General features: G+C 37.8%; 1 pseudogene; it reads right to left on the reverse strand.

Moving 5' to 3' along the window:
• Positions 1-7,723: 7,723 nt before the first annotated feature.
• On the reverse strand, positions 7,724-8,341 carry LOC101634172 (annotated as a pseudogene).
• Between the last annotated feature and the right edge of the window lie 4,955 nt (positions 8,342-13,296).

Below are 13,296 nucleotides of genomic sequence, written 5' to 3' on the forward strand. Positions count from 1 at the left end.
TTGATCTTTAGTTGATGATCTCTTTAACTTTATTACAATTACTATATATAAATACATACAGACAGACATATATATATATATATATATATATATATATATATATATATATATATATATATATATATATATATACACATACATACATCTTTTTTTTCTGATGCCTTACCCTCCTGCTATGTGTGAAACCATCTGGTATTTTTCTTTTTCTTTCTGGCTTACTTCACTAAGCATGATCTTTTCCAGGTCCATCCATGTTGCTGCAAATGACATGAGTTTATCTTTTTTGATTGCTGATACACTTCAGTAACATCTTTAGGATTTATTTATTTGTACATACAGATCTGGGGTGCAGGCCAGAGGTGCAGGAGCAGTAAGAAGATTCACCAGAGATAGAGTGGGGAGCAGAACAGCCAAATTAATGAAGTACACTGCTGAGGGGAGCAATGGGGGAGACAGGAGATATCGACCATGCCATGTGGGTCAGTTTCTGGCAGGGGATCGAGCTTACACTGAAGCGGCTGCAGCTAGCTTCCCACTGCTGTGCTTTCACCCATAGTGCCACCAGGGAGGGCCTCTCAGTAAAGTATTTAAGATACATCACCCAAAGCAAGGATAGTGAAGGAAAGGATGAACAGCTGGGACTACATCAAATTGAAGAGCTTTTGTACAGCAAAAGAGACACTACATAAAACAAATAGACACCCCACTGACTGGGAGAATATTTTCGCACATAAAGCAAATGGTAAAGGACTGATCACAAAGATATACAAAGAGCTGATGAAACTCAACAAATATAAAGTGAACAACTCCACCAAAAATGGGCGGAGGGGCCTCCCTTTTGGCACAATGGGTTAAAGCATAGCAATATGAAGCTTTTGCAGCCACCGCAGCACAAGTTCAATCCCTGGCCAGGGAGGTTACCCACATGGCGTGGCAGACCTCTCCTGACCAGACTGCTGCTCCCCTCAGCAGTGTATTTCATTCACTCTGCCTGTTCTGCTCCCTAGTTTGTCTCTGGGGAGCAGAACAGGCAAATCCTCTCACCCCCTGCACCTCTGGCCTGTACCAAAAGACACTTCTCGAAAAAGGAAATGCAGGATGGCAAACAGGCATATGAAAAAAATGTTCAGCATCACTTGTAATAAGGGAAATGAAAATCAAAACCACAAAAAGATACCACCTCACACCAGTGAGAATGGCACATATAAATAAATAAATAAACCTTAAAAAAAAAGATGTGGTATATATACCCAGTAGAATACTACTCAGCTGTAACAAAAGATGGAGCCTTGCAACAACTTGCCATTGTAACAACTTGGATAGGAATGGAGGGGGTTCTGTTAAGTGAAATAAATCAAGAAAAAGGCAAATACTGGATGAACTCTCTCATATGTGGAAACAAAACCAAAAATATGTTAGAGATACGACTCTAGGAGTGAAACCACCAGAGAGGAAGAGTGGGTGGATGGAATCAAAGGGAGGAAGGGGCCAGTAGACTCTAATGGAGGATTGTAAGTGTTTTGGTGGTGGGTGGGCATTGTAACATGCATCTGAAAAGGCATGAATCTATACCTCTATGTCATATACAATGCTTTAAACCATTGTTACTGCAATAAAAATGACATAATTAAAATAAAAATCAATCAATAAAAATAAAACAAAATAGATATATACAATGTTTTTTTTTAAGGTTTATTTATTTGTGCATACAGAACTGGGGTACAGGCCAGAGGATCATGGGTGGCGAGAGGCTTCACCAGAGACAGAGTGGGGAGCAGAACAGGCAGACAGACGAAGCACACTGCTGAGGGGAGCAGCGGGCCGGTCAGGAGAGGTCTGCCACGCCATGCGGTCACCTCCAGGGCAGGCGGGAATCAAACTCATGCGGAAGGAGCTTTAGATTCTCAGGGAGGGCCTACAATGGTTTTTTATGAGGTTAAGCTTCATAAAACATATAGTATGCTCAAGAAAAAAACTTTCCATTACAAATTAGAAAAATGTCAAAATATAGTAATAGCAATGAACCTCCATAGTACATCAAAATGTAAAAATGCAGTATCAAAAAAAGTTGTCTTGAGTTTTATAAATTGATGGCCAAATTGTCTTGTAAGTCACTAGCAGTCTGGAACAAAAATTTGTGATCAGTTCTTATTACTTAAAAGGCCTGCTTTAAAATAGATTTTAAAATTTGCATGAATATTTTAAATAAAATCCCTTCTTTATCTTGTGGCCAGATTGTAATGGAAACCCAGAAACTTTGGCTCTGTGGACTGACAGCATAATTCTTAAGATTGTATGTAACACATTAACACAGCTGTGACCAATAACTGCACTGTCTTTATTATTCTTCTACGATATGAAGTTGAAATGAAGTGGAAATGTTTGTTCCACAAATGGCAGGCAATACTTTAAACAGATAATAAAATCTAAGGGCTTGCTTGAAAGCAAACACAGGTCTCTCATTTAACCAAATTGAGGAGTAACTCAATGCTAAGCTTGTCCAAATAGTTATAGACAGCTGACCATCCTGTCAAGAAATTCAGTAACAGAAATACCTTCTTTACAAGGGAGGTTTTCTACCTTGAAATTCCCAGGAGCAGGAGAATAGGAACTTTGTTTCACATGCTGAATTAAATTAACCCATTTCAGGGCCCTCCCTGGTGGTGCAGTGGGTTAAAGCACTAAGAAGCTAAAGCCACGTCAGCATGAGTTCAACCCCTACCCTGGGAGGTGATCCACATGGCACAATAGACCTCTCCTGACCCTCCCACTGCTTCATTCAGCAGTGTACTTCATGGGTCTGCCTGTTCTGCTCCCCACTGTCTCTGGTGAATCCTCTTACCACACCTGCACCTCTGGGCTGTACCCCAGTTCTGTATGCATAAATAAATAAATCTTTAAAAATTAATCCATTTCAATTGCTCCTGTTTATGTAAGATAGCTTTTCTTAAAAAAAATATTTAATTTATTAATGCATATAAGAACTAGGGTATTAGCCAGAGGTGTGTGGATGGTGGGGGGAGTGAGAGGATTCACCAGAGACAGCGGGGAGCAGAACAGGAAGACTGAAATACACTGCTGAGGGGAGCAGCAGATAATACAGGAGAAGTCTGCTGTGCCATGTGGGTAACCACTCTAGCCCAGGATTGATATCGTGCTGCAGTGGCTGCAATAAAAGATAACTTCTCTTCATAGGACACTTTCATTTAAATTTATTTTAATATTATTTATTTTCCCACACCAAAAGGCCTTATGTCTCTTTGTCTTTTTCTATCTGTCCCTCCCTCTTAATCTCAGATCTCTGGAAGTATTTTACTTAACCAAATTGTCTGCTATGTAAGTGTGCAGTATTTGTTTCTGTCATTCTGACTTGCTGTACATAATTCCCTCAAGGTCCCTCCATTTTGCAATAAATAACACTCATCTTTCCTTATAGTATACTGTAGTGTGTATATATATATATATATATATATATATATATATATATATACTTTAAAAAAATCATTACATAATCCTTCATTTTTGTATAATGTATTATTTCCCCATGAAATTCCCACCACCAATTCACCCGTGCCACCATCACCATAGTCCCTTATGCTCTTCCCACTCCTGTCCTGACCCTTCTCACTCTCCTCCCCCACAGACTGTCTCTGGTCTATACCTGGTAATTTTGATTTTTCTTTATTATAGTAGCTTTTTTTCCTGATCTCTAATTTGTTTCCTCTACATTCCTCCTATAACTGAGACCACATGATATATCTCTTTTTCTTTCTGGCTTATTTCACTGAGCAGCATAATCCCTTCCGGTTCCACCCATGTTGCTGCAAAGAACATACGGTTGTCCTTTTAGATTGCTGAGTAATATTCCATTGTGTAAATGTACCACATCTTCTTGATCCAGTCATGTATTTTTGGGCATTTGGGTTGCTTCCATAGCTTATCTATTGTAAATTGTGCTGTAATAAACATAGGGGTGCAGGTGTGTTTAAATTAATGTTTGTGTCTTTTGGATAGGTTCCTAGGATTGGAATTGCTAGGTTGTAGGAACCTCCACACAGCTTTCCATATGGTTGGACCAGTTTGCATTACCACAGCAGTATATCACATCTTCTTGATCCAGTTGTCTGTTGATGAGCATTTAGATTACTTGCATGTCCTAGCTATTATTGTACATAGAGCTGTAATAGCACTATAGTGAATATAGTTCTGTGGATTTGGGGGGGTGGTTTTATTAATATTCTTGGAATAGCTGCCCAAGAGTGGGATTTTTGAGTCATACAGTATTTTCATCTATATGTTAAAGGTGAATTCAAATCTCTTTTCATAATAACTCTACCAGTTTATACTCTCACCAGTAATGTAATAAGATTCCTCTTTCTCCAAATTCTCTCCAGCACATCTTGTTGGGCTCTTTTTTTTTCCCAGTTTTTAAAAAAATAATATAATAGTTTATTTTTACATCATTTTGTGCCTTTTTCCATCTCAGTAATCCCCATGGGCTTCCTCACCAAATCACCAGTGGCACCATAGTAGAGTGTACTTCCTTCCCATTGGGGGTCTTTTTAATGTGTACTATTCCCACATTATAAGATCTTATTGCATTCTGATTTTAGCATACATCTCTATTATTAGAAGTAGTGATGAAGACATTTCCAAACATCTATTGGCCTTCTGGATATATTCTTTCATGATTTTTCTGTTCAAATCTGCTGCCCATTTGCCCATTTATTGGTTTGGTTTTTCTGTTTTCTATAGTAGAATTGTATAAGTATTTATATATATATATATATATATATATATATATATATAGGATATTAACCATTGTATATTGTATGTTGCGTGAATATATTCTCCCATACAGAAGGATGGGTTTTTAATTTTCTTATATATGTTTTTTACTATATAAAAGTTTTTAAATGATGTGATACCATTATTTATTCTTGCATTATTTACCTTGCCATAGGAGTCAAGTTTCCAAAACAACTTGCTCTTGAATTCATATAAACACCTTTTTTTCCATATACTTTATTGTTTAATGTCTAATACCTAAATCTTTCAACCATTTGGAATTTATTTTTATGTATGCAGTCAGAGGGTGATCCAACTTCTTCTTCTATGTATGGGTTTCTAGTTTTCCCAACTTGATTTGTGAAGAGACTCTCTTTTACTCACTGTATATTCATTGCTGCTTTCTCATAGATTGGGCAATACTATGTACATGGATTTATTTTAAAAATCAGTTTCTAATAGGCAGAATATTTGAATAGACTTTTCTCCAAAATTCTTTTATGTTCAATAAGCACATGAAAAGACGCTCAAAACCATTAGTTATTAGATAAATGCAAGTCTGCCCCCCCCCACAAACATAAACACTACTTCAAAATCATTGTGGTGACTTAAATAAAAAAGACAGAAGACCACTGGGAATAAGTAAAAAATTAGAATACTCATATACTACTGCGGGACTAAAAATGGTACAAACACAAAGTCTGGGAGCACCTCAAAAGGTTTAACATAACGTTGCCACATAAACAGCTCCACTCCCAAGCATATTTAGAATGGTGTATAGGTTCCCTCCACTATCCAAAAATGAAAGATCCTATGAAATCTCTAAGTCAAAATGGCAAAAAGCAACAAAACAAGTGCTATTTATTTATATGGAAAAACTTGGTTGTTCTTGGAACCCTAAAATAACCTACCAAATAATATCAAATAACACATAAACTGCTAATCTTAAGCGGCCCATCCAGCCTCCATTTTGTTACCTACAGTTGTGTATTGTAAAGCAAGTTCAGAACTGCCTGGGCATAGGAGCCCAACCCTACAAGGTGACCTTCAAATCAATTAAGAACATAGAGCTGATCACCCTGGGAAGGTTATGCATCAAGAGAGATGACCAGAAACAACTTGGGGGGAAGGGTTGGTAAAAGATGCATAAACTTACTCCTGACTTATGCTTCAGGAGGTATAATCACGAATACCCAGGGAGCCGTTGACTGATGTACAACAAAAGACCTCAGAAGCTGAGCAGTGGAATGTGTTGTTGCTAAGATTGAAATCCTGACTGGGAAATCAGGGCTTGATCTACTATACCAAGCTATCAGCAGATGAGAAGTACAGTTCCACCCTTCCCCTGCTTCTTCTACTTCCCTGTATCCTTTTCTGCTTCCCCATATAGTTTATCTTTTTTAAAAAAGATTTATTTATTTATGCATTCAGAACTGGGGTACAGGCCAGAGGTGCAGGGGTAGTGAGAGGATTAACTAGAAACAGAGCAAGGAGCAGAACAGGCAGATAGGCGAAGTACACTGCTGAGAGGAGCAGCGGGCAGGTCAGGGGAGGTCTACCATGCCATGTGGGTCACCTCTGGGCAGGGATTGAACTCATACTGAAGTGATTTTAGCTGCTTAGTGCTGTGTTTAAACTTGCTGCACCACCAGGAAGGGCCCCTCATATAGTTTACCAATAAAAAGTCCAGGATCATGCTCTTGAGCAGCATCCTGCACTATGTAGCCTGCTCCACGACTCCCATTTCTTTATCAGTGTGGTGTTGCCCAAAGCAACATAAAATAACACTACCCAGTAGTTCCCAGGGAAGGAGCTTGTTGGTGACACTGTGGTGCAGGGTGCATGCTGACTCTAGACTGGATACTGCAAAACATTGAATATAAATTTTGCTTTTACCTTTTATTTTGAAAGTGAAAATGCCTTTTGGGTTTCTTCTGGTTGGTGAACAGGTACTAAATGTAGGTCTTCATGCCAAAGTGTACACCTAGGTAAAATGAAAATACATGTGTACAAAAAACAAGTACATGAATGTTCATCGAACATTATTCATTATTCACAGCAAAATATGTGGGGGTAAGTGGAGGAAATGGAATAACAGCCAAAACCAGAGAAAAACCGGGAATATCAACTGATGAGAAGACAAAACAAAAATATAGTATATCATAATGGGCAGCATAAAGGAATTAATTTCTGATAAGTGATGCAACATCAATGAGCCATGGAAACATTTATGCTAAGTGAAAAAAGCGAGGGACAAAAGGTCGTATATTTTATGATTCCATTTATATGAAATATTTAGAAGAGGCAAAAAAAAGATATAAAGAGGGAAGGAGGAAGAAAGGAGGGAGAGAGAGAGAATGAAAGACAGCTATTATGATAATTTTATTTGTAAACTTGAATGGGGCATGTAGATGCTGAGATACCCAGTGAAGCAGTATTTCTTGGTGTATATATGAGTGTGTTGCTGAAAAAGATTAGCATTTGATTCAGAGAACTGAACAAAGTAGATCATTCTCCTTAAAGGGAAAGCGCATCATCCAATACATTGAGGGACTATTGAAGGAATAAATAGAACAAAACTCTGTAGGAAAGGAGAATTCTTTTCCTCTACCTGACTGTTGAAACAGGTCATTTATTTTTGGCCCACACACTGGGTGTTCCTGGTTCATAGGACTTTAAACTAGGAGTTGAATTATGCCTCTGTTTCTTGGTTGGGGGGTCTTTAAGTTTGCAAGTGGCAGATGAGAATTTTCTGCCTGTACACACACACATATGTATTCACAGGCATATGTGTGTATGTACATGCAGAGATATATGTTTGTACTTATGTGTGTGTGTATATGTGTGTGTATATATATATATATATATATAGTGTGTGTGTGTACACAGGCACATACATATATACTCCACACATTTCACATTATAGGATAGTCATTTATTCTTCATCATCATCCTTTTCTTCCTTCATCTTCACCTTCTTCCTAATTCTCCTCCTCCTCCTCTTTTGATTCATTTATCTTCTTTGAGCTTGTGGTCCTATTAAGGCCTTTCTTTTATGTTTCACTTTTGCCTTTGGCACAGTATGAAGCAGTATCTTTTTCATATTTCTCCTTTAGCTTAGCTTCTTTCTTTTCATGTTTAACTTTGGCTGACTGTTAAAACCACAACTCACCAAATTTCTTAGCAGTTTCTCAGTAAATAGACCAACATATTCACCTTTTTTCTTTGGGTGATGCTCTGAGTAAAACAGGGATAAAACAGGTGGGGGCCTTTTAGAAACATGGGGATCTTTTTTCTTTCCCTTATCACTTTTGACAGGAACGAAATTTTTCATCTCTCTGTCATAGTGAGCTCTGCCACTTTCAGCCATATTTTCAAACTTTGACTTTTTGTTAATAGACATGGTCTTCCAGTTATCAGATGATTTCTTGGAGAACTTGGCAAAGTTTAGAGAGTAGACCAGGTGCTTCTTCTTGTGCTCCTCATGGCAGGTCTGCAGGAAGAAGGCATACATGGACATCTTGCCCTATGCCTTGTTGGCTGTTTTGCCCATGCTGAAAGAATGACCATACCTGGTGGCAGATTTTCCTCAGAGTCCCACCAAACAGGTGACTCTGACAGAGATGCTTCTTCCTTTGGGCCAATGAGCTGTTTTATCTTCATGTAATTTTCAATTTGTTCTTTCATTTCTTCATTAATCCAATAATCATTCAAGTGTGTTGTTCAATTTCCACATGTTAGAAGCATAAGTCCAACTTTTCTATCACTGAGTAATATTCAATTGTGTGTGTGTATACATACACACACCACCACCACCACCCTTACGATAGGTTGGCATCTCAATATCTTCTTTAGGGATGTATTTACTTACTTCTCTGTCCACTGACTGGATTTTTTGTTTCCTTTCTGTTGAGTTATATAAGCTCGTTGTAGACGTTGGTTTACTCTTTTTCACAATGTTTTCACCTTATAATACTTTATTTTTGCAAAGTTGGTGATAATATTCCATCTTTCATGATGAGAGGTTTTTAGATTGTAACATTTTTATTGCAGAAACATTTATTTTGAACACTGTATATGATTGAGAGGTATATGTTCACAGTTTCAGATGCATGTCACCATACCACACCTGTGGAACGCAGCTAAGCGGTCGCCATTGCAAGATGGCGCCGAGTTCCGGCCCGCCGCACATACAAACAACTTTGACTCAAGGCTACTTGCCGGAGTCTGCCCAGCAACATGCCACTGCCAATCCAAATCCGCCACGTAGTCCATGAGGGTTCACGCCCCTTGATAAGTGTATAAATATGCTCGCCTTTCTCCTTTCGGGGCCCTTCACCCTCAGACCATCTTCAACCAAGCAGCGCTTCAATAAACTGTGATAGAGGAAGAATCCTGAGTTCCGTGTTTCATTCCGCGCTGGACGCGGGTCGCAACACACACCAATCAGAAAAGCACCCATAATCTTCCTCCTTTTTCTCCCATCCCACCAAACTCCCCCTCTGACAGAATCAATTATGCATTCATATTTCTATGGTTTGTTTTGGTTTAGCTTTTCTCTATTCCTAAGTTTTATGTTTTATAGCTCCATTTTCCATACATGAGTGAAATCATCATGCAATTGTCTTTCCCATCTGAGTTATTTAAAGTGATCACATCCAGTTCCAGTTATGCTGTTCCAAATGGCAATAATTTTCTTGTCCATATATGAATAATATTCCACAGTGCATATTTATCACATCTTCCTTATCCATTTACAAGTTGAATGGTACTTAGGTTGTTTTCACAACTTGTCTATTGTAAATAGTACTGCAATAAGCATCAGAGTGTATATATCCCTTTGAGTCAGTGTTTTGATATTCTTCCAATTCCGGGGACAGCATTTGCTGAATTTTATGATAAACAATTTTTAATTTTGGGGGATATAACTATACCATGACAGCTGGAATAAACTACATACTCAAAAACAGTGTACAAATGTTCTTTTTACTTCTCATTCTTGCAAATACTGTTTTTTCATATGATCCATTCTCAGAAATATGAAAACATATATGTGATCTTTCACTATGGCTTTAACTTGAATTTTTCTGATTATAAGTTATGAGGAGCATTTTATCATGTGCCTATTGGCCATCTGTATGTCTTCATTGGAGAAGTGTTTATTTGGGTCTTCTGCTCATTTTTTAAAGATTTATTTATTTATGCATACAAGAACTGGGGTACAGGCCAGAGGTGCAGGGTAGAGGTGAGAAGATTCATCAGAGATAGAGTGGGGAGCAGAATGGGCAGATCCACTGAAATATACTGCTGATGGGGGCAGCAAGTGGGGTCAGGAGAGGTCCTATGGGTCACCTCCCTGGCTAGGGATCAAACTCATCCTGCAGGGGCTGCAGAGAGCCTCATAATGCTGCGATTTAGCCCATTGCTCCAGCAGGCAGGACCCTTTCTCTGCTCATTTTTAGAATGGGTTATTTGTTTTATTTATTGTATAAGTTCATTATAGATACTTGTCATATGTATGATGTACAAATATCTTCCTTCACTCTTTGTGTTCTTTTCATTTTAATGAGTTTCTCTCTGTGTGTAGAATACTGTTAGTTTGATATAATCCCATTTGCTTATTTTTACTTTTGTTTCCCTTACTGTTGGAGTTTAATCCCCAAAGATATCTCTGAATCCAATATCATGGAGTGTTTGCTGAAGTTTTCGTCTATGCATTTTATGGTTTCGGGCCTTTTATCCAAGACTTTAATCCATTTTAAGTTAATTTTTGTGTATGATGTAAGATAGTTGTCTAATCCTACTATTTTGCATGTGGTTGTCCAGTTTTCCTAACACTATTCTTTAAAGAGGTTTTCTTTCTCTATCGTACACACTTGATACATTTACATAAATTAACTCCGCATATAAGTGTGGATTATCACTGAGCACTGGATTATATTCCATCAGTCTATTTGTCTGTTTCAATTCCAGTACCACGCTATTTTGTTTACTCTCAATATTTAGCATTCTTAAAATTTCAGTAATGTTTGCTCTATTTCTTTGAAGAATGATGTGATATTTTGATGAAGTATAAAAATAAATTTTGCTCAAAGGAAGACTCAAATTTTCTTGAATCAAGTGCCAGGATTTCTCATGGATGACTTGAACTATGGTTGGTGGCTTTCTGTAGGAAATGAGGTGAAAAAGGTGAAGGGCAGCATGGTGGGAAAGTAGATATCTTAGCCAGCACAACAGGCTGCAGGTTACTTATATATGGCCCTCTTACATGCTCCAAGGCATGGTAACTACCTGGAAGGACTTTTTAGATAGGTAATGTAGTCAAACGTGGTTCTGCCTAGGCACTGATGAAAACTCTCTTCCAAGCCTACTCCCTGAAGTAGGAAATCACAGTTTTCAAGTAGAGCAGACCAGACTTCATCAGGGCCCAGTAAGGGAGCAAAGGACCAGTAATGAAAGAATGCTTCACTCACTTGGAAAGTATCAAGACTGGCATGAAATGCTTACAGAACTGGTCCCTTAGTGTGGGGGTAGCACTGGTGACTATAGTGGCACTCCTTGTCCTAGCTGGTAATGGGGCATCTGCTTCACTGAAGTGAATCCTGCCTCCCAAGCCCAACTGAATTCCAGTATGTGATAAAGGGACAAGACTTAGCTCCCCTCAGCAGGAGACTTAAGAGCCATAGATTACAATCCATCGCAAAGTAAGCAACAGTGAGGCAGCGTGGGAAGTAAAGAATACAAAATACAAAGCAAGAACAGGAATGTTAAGAGTAAACAACAAAACACTAAAGGAGAAGGAAAAATGAACACACTTATATAGCTAAATACTAGCGAGCTGACACTAACTCATGAGTGATTTTTTTTTTACATAAATGGACATTGAGGTACAATCCCCACGGTAACCACTAACTAAAATTCTAGAATCGAGGCATAGAGAATAATAAATGGAGAAAATCTCTAGAGAAAGACATTCAAATGAAAGGGCAGAGAGAAAAAAATATGAAAAGAAACAACAGAAAGTTAAACAAAAAACAAAAACCAGAATAGCTGATAATAAACAACATATAGTAATAATCACCATAAATATAGATGGCATGAACTCACCAGTGAAAAAGTCCAGAATGACAAGTTGGATTTAAAAGTTTCATCCATCTACATATATACAATGGAATATTACTCAGCAACCAAAAAAGAGAAACACATGTCTTTTGCAGCAACTTGGATGGAGCTGGAAAAGATCATGCTTAGTGAGATAAGCCAGAAAGAGAAAGAAAAATACCGGATGGTTTCACTCATAGCAGGAGTATAATGGACCAGGCGAGAAAATAACAAAAATAATGAACAACCATAGACCAGAGACATTATGTGGGGGTGGAGTGGGGAATGGGATCAAAAACGGGGGGGGGAAGGGAGGGAAATGCACGGGACTATGGTGGTGGCACAGGGGTGATTTGGTGATGGGAAACCCGTGGGGATTACAATTGAGATGAAAAAAAAAATGTGAAAAATAATGTAAAAATAAACTTTTTAATAAAAAAAAAGTTTCATCCATCTATATTTTGTTTGCAAGAAACACATTTCAAACTAAAAGTCAAACATTAAGTGTAAGTTTGGGGCAAGGTGCTAAAAGTCAATCATACAGTCAGAAAAACAGGAATTGCTCTTCTCAGTCAGATATAAAATAGATTACCGGCCAAATAATTAGGAACAGGTGTGGCAGACCTCTCCTGACCCGTCCACTGTTCCCCTCAGCAGTGTACTTCATTGATCTGCCTGTTCTGTTCCCCACTCTAGTAAATATTCTGGTAAATATTCTCATCCCCCACACCTCTGGCCTATACCCTAGTTCTTGTATCCATAAAGAAATAAATATTCTTTAGGGGAAAAAATAATAGAATCAGAGACAAAATAGACACTATATAACAAGGGAACAATTCACCAAGAAGATATGTGTCTTTAGTAATTATGCACCTAACAGGGGCATCTTGTCATATAAAGCAATGATTAACATACCTAAAAGAATATATATACAAAAATACTATTATTGTTGGAAACATCAACACACCACTGACTCAAATGGCTAGAACATTTAGACAGAAAAGTAGCAGAGATATGATGACCTTAAATGTAATATTGGATTAGATGGACTTAAACGCATTTACAGAGCTTTCCACCTGAAAAAAATATACATATAATTTTCTCTCAAGTGCACAGGGGATATTGTCAAGAATAGATAATATACTGTGACACATACCTTAGAAATTATGTGAAGATAGAAATTATATCAAGCATCTCCTCAAACAATAGTATAAAAGTAGAAATTAACCACACAGAGAATCTTGAAATATATGAAAACATGTGGAGACTAAACAAAATGCTTCTCAGAAACAATTGGGTCAATAAAGACATCATAAAGTACCTGGAGATTAATGAAAATGGAGTGACAAGCCACTCGCTCAATTCAAAGGATATTCTAAAAGTAGTATTATGAGAGAAGTTCACAGC

Source organism: Condylura cristata, unplaced genomic scaffold (genome assembly GCF_000260355.1).
Source record: "Condylura cristata isolate star-nosed mole 26May11 unplaced genomic scaffold, ConCri1.0 scaffold00019, whole genome shotgun sequence".
Lineage (NCBI taxonomy): Eukaryota > Metazoa > Chordata > Mammalia > Eulipotyphla > Talpidae > Condylura > Condylura cristata.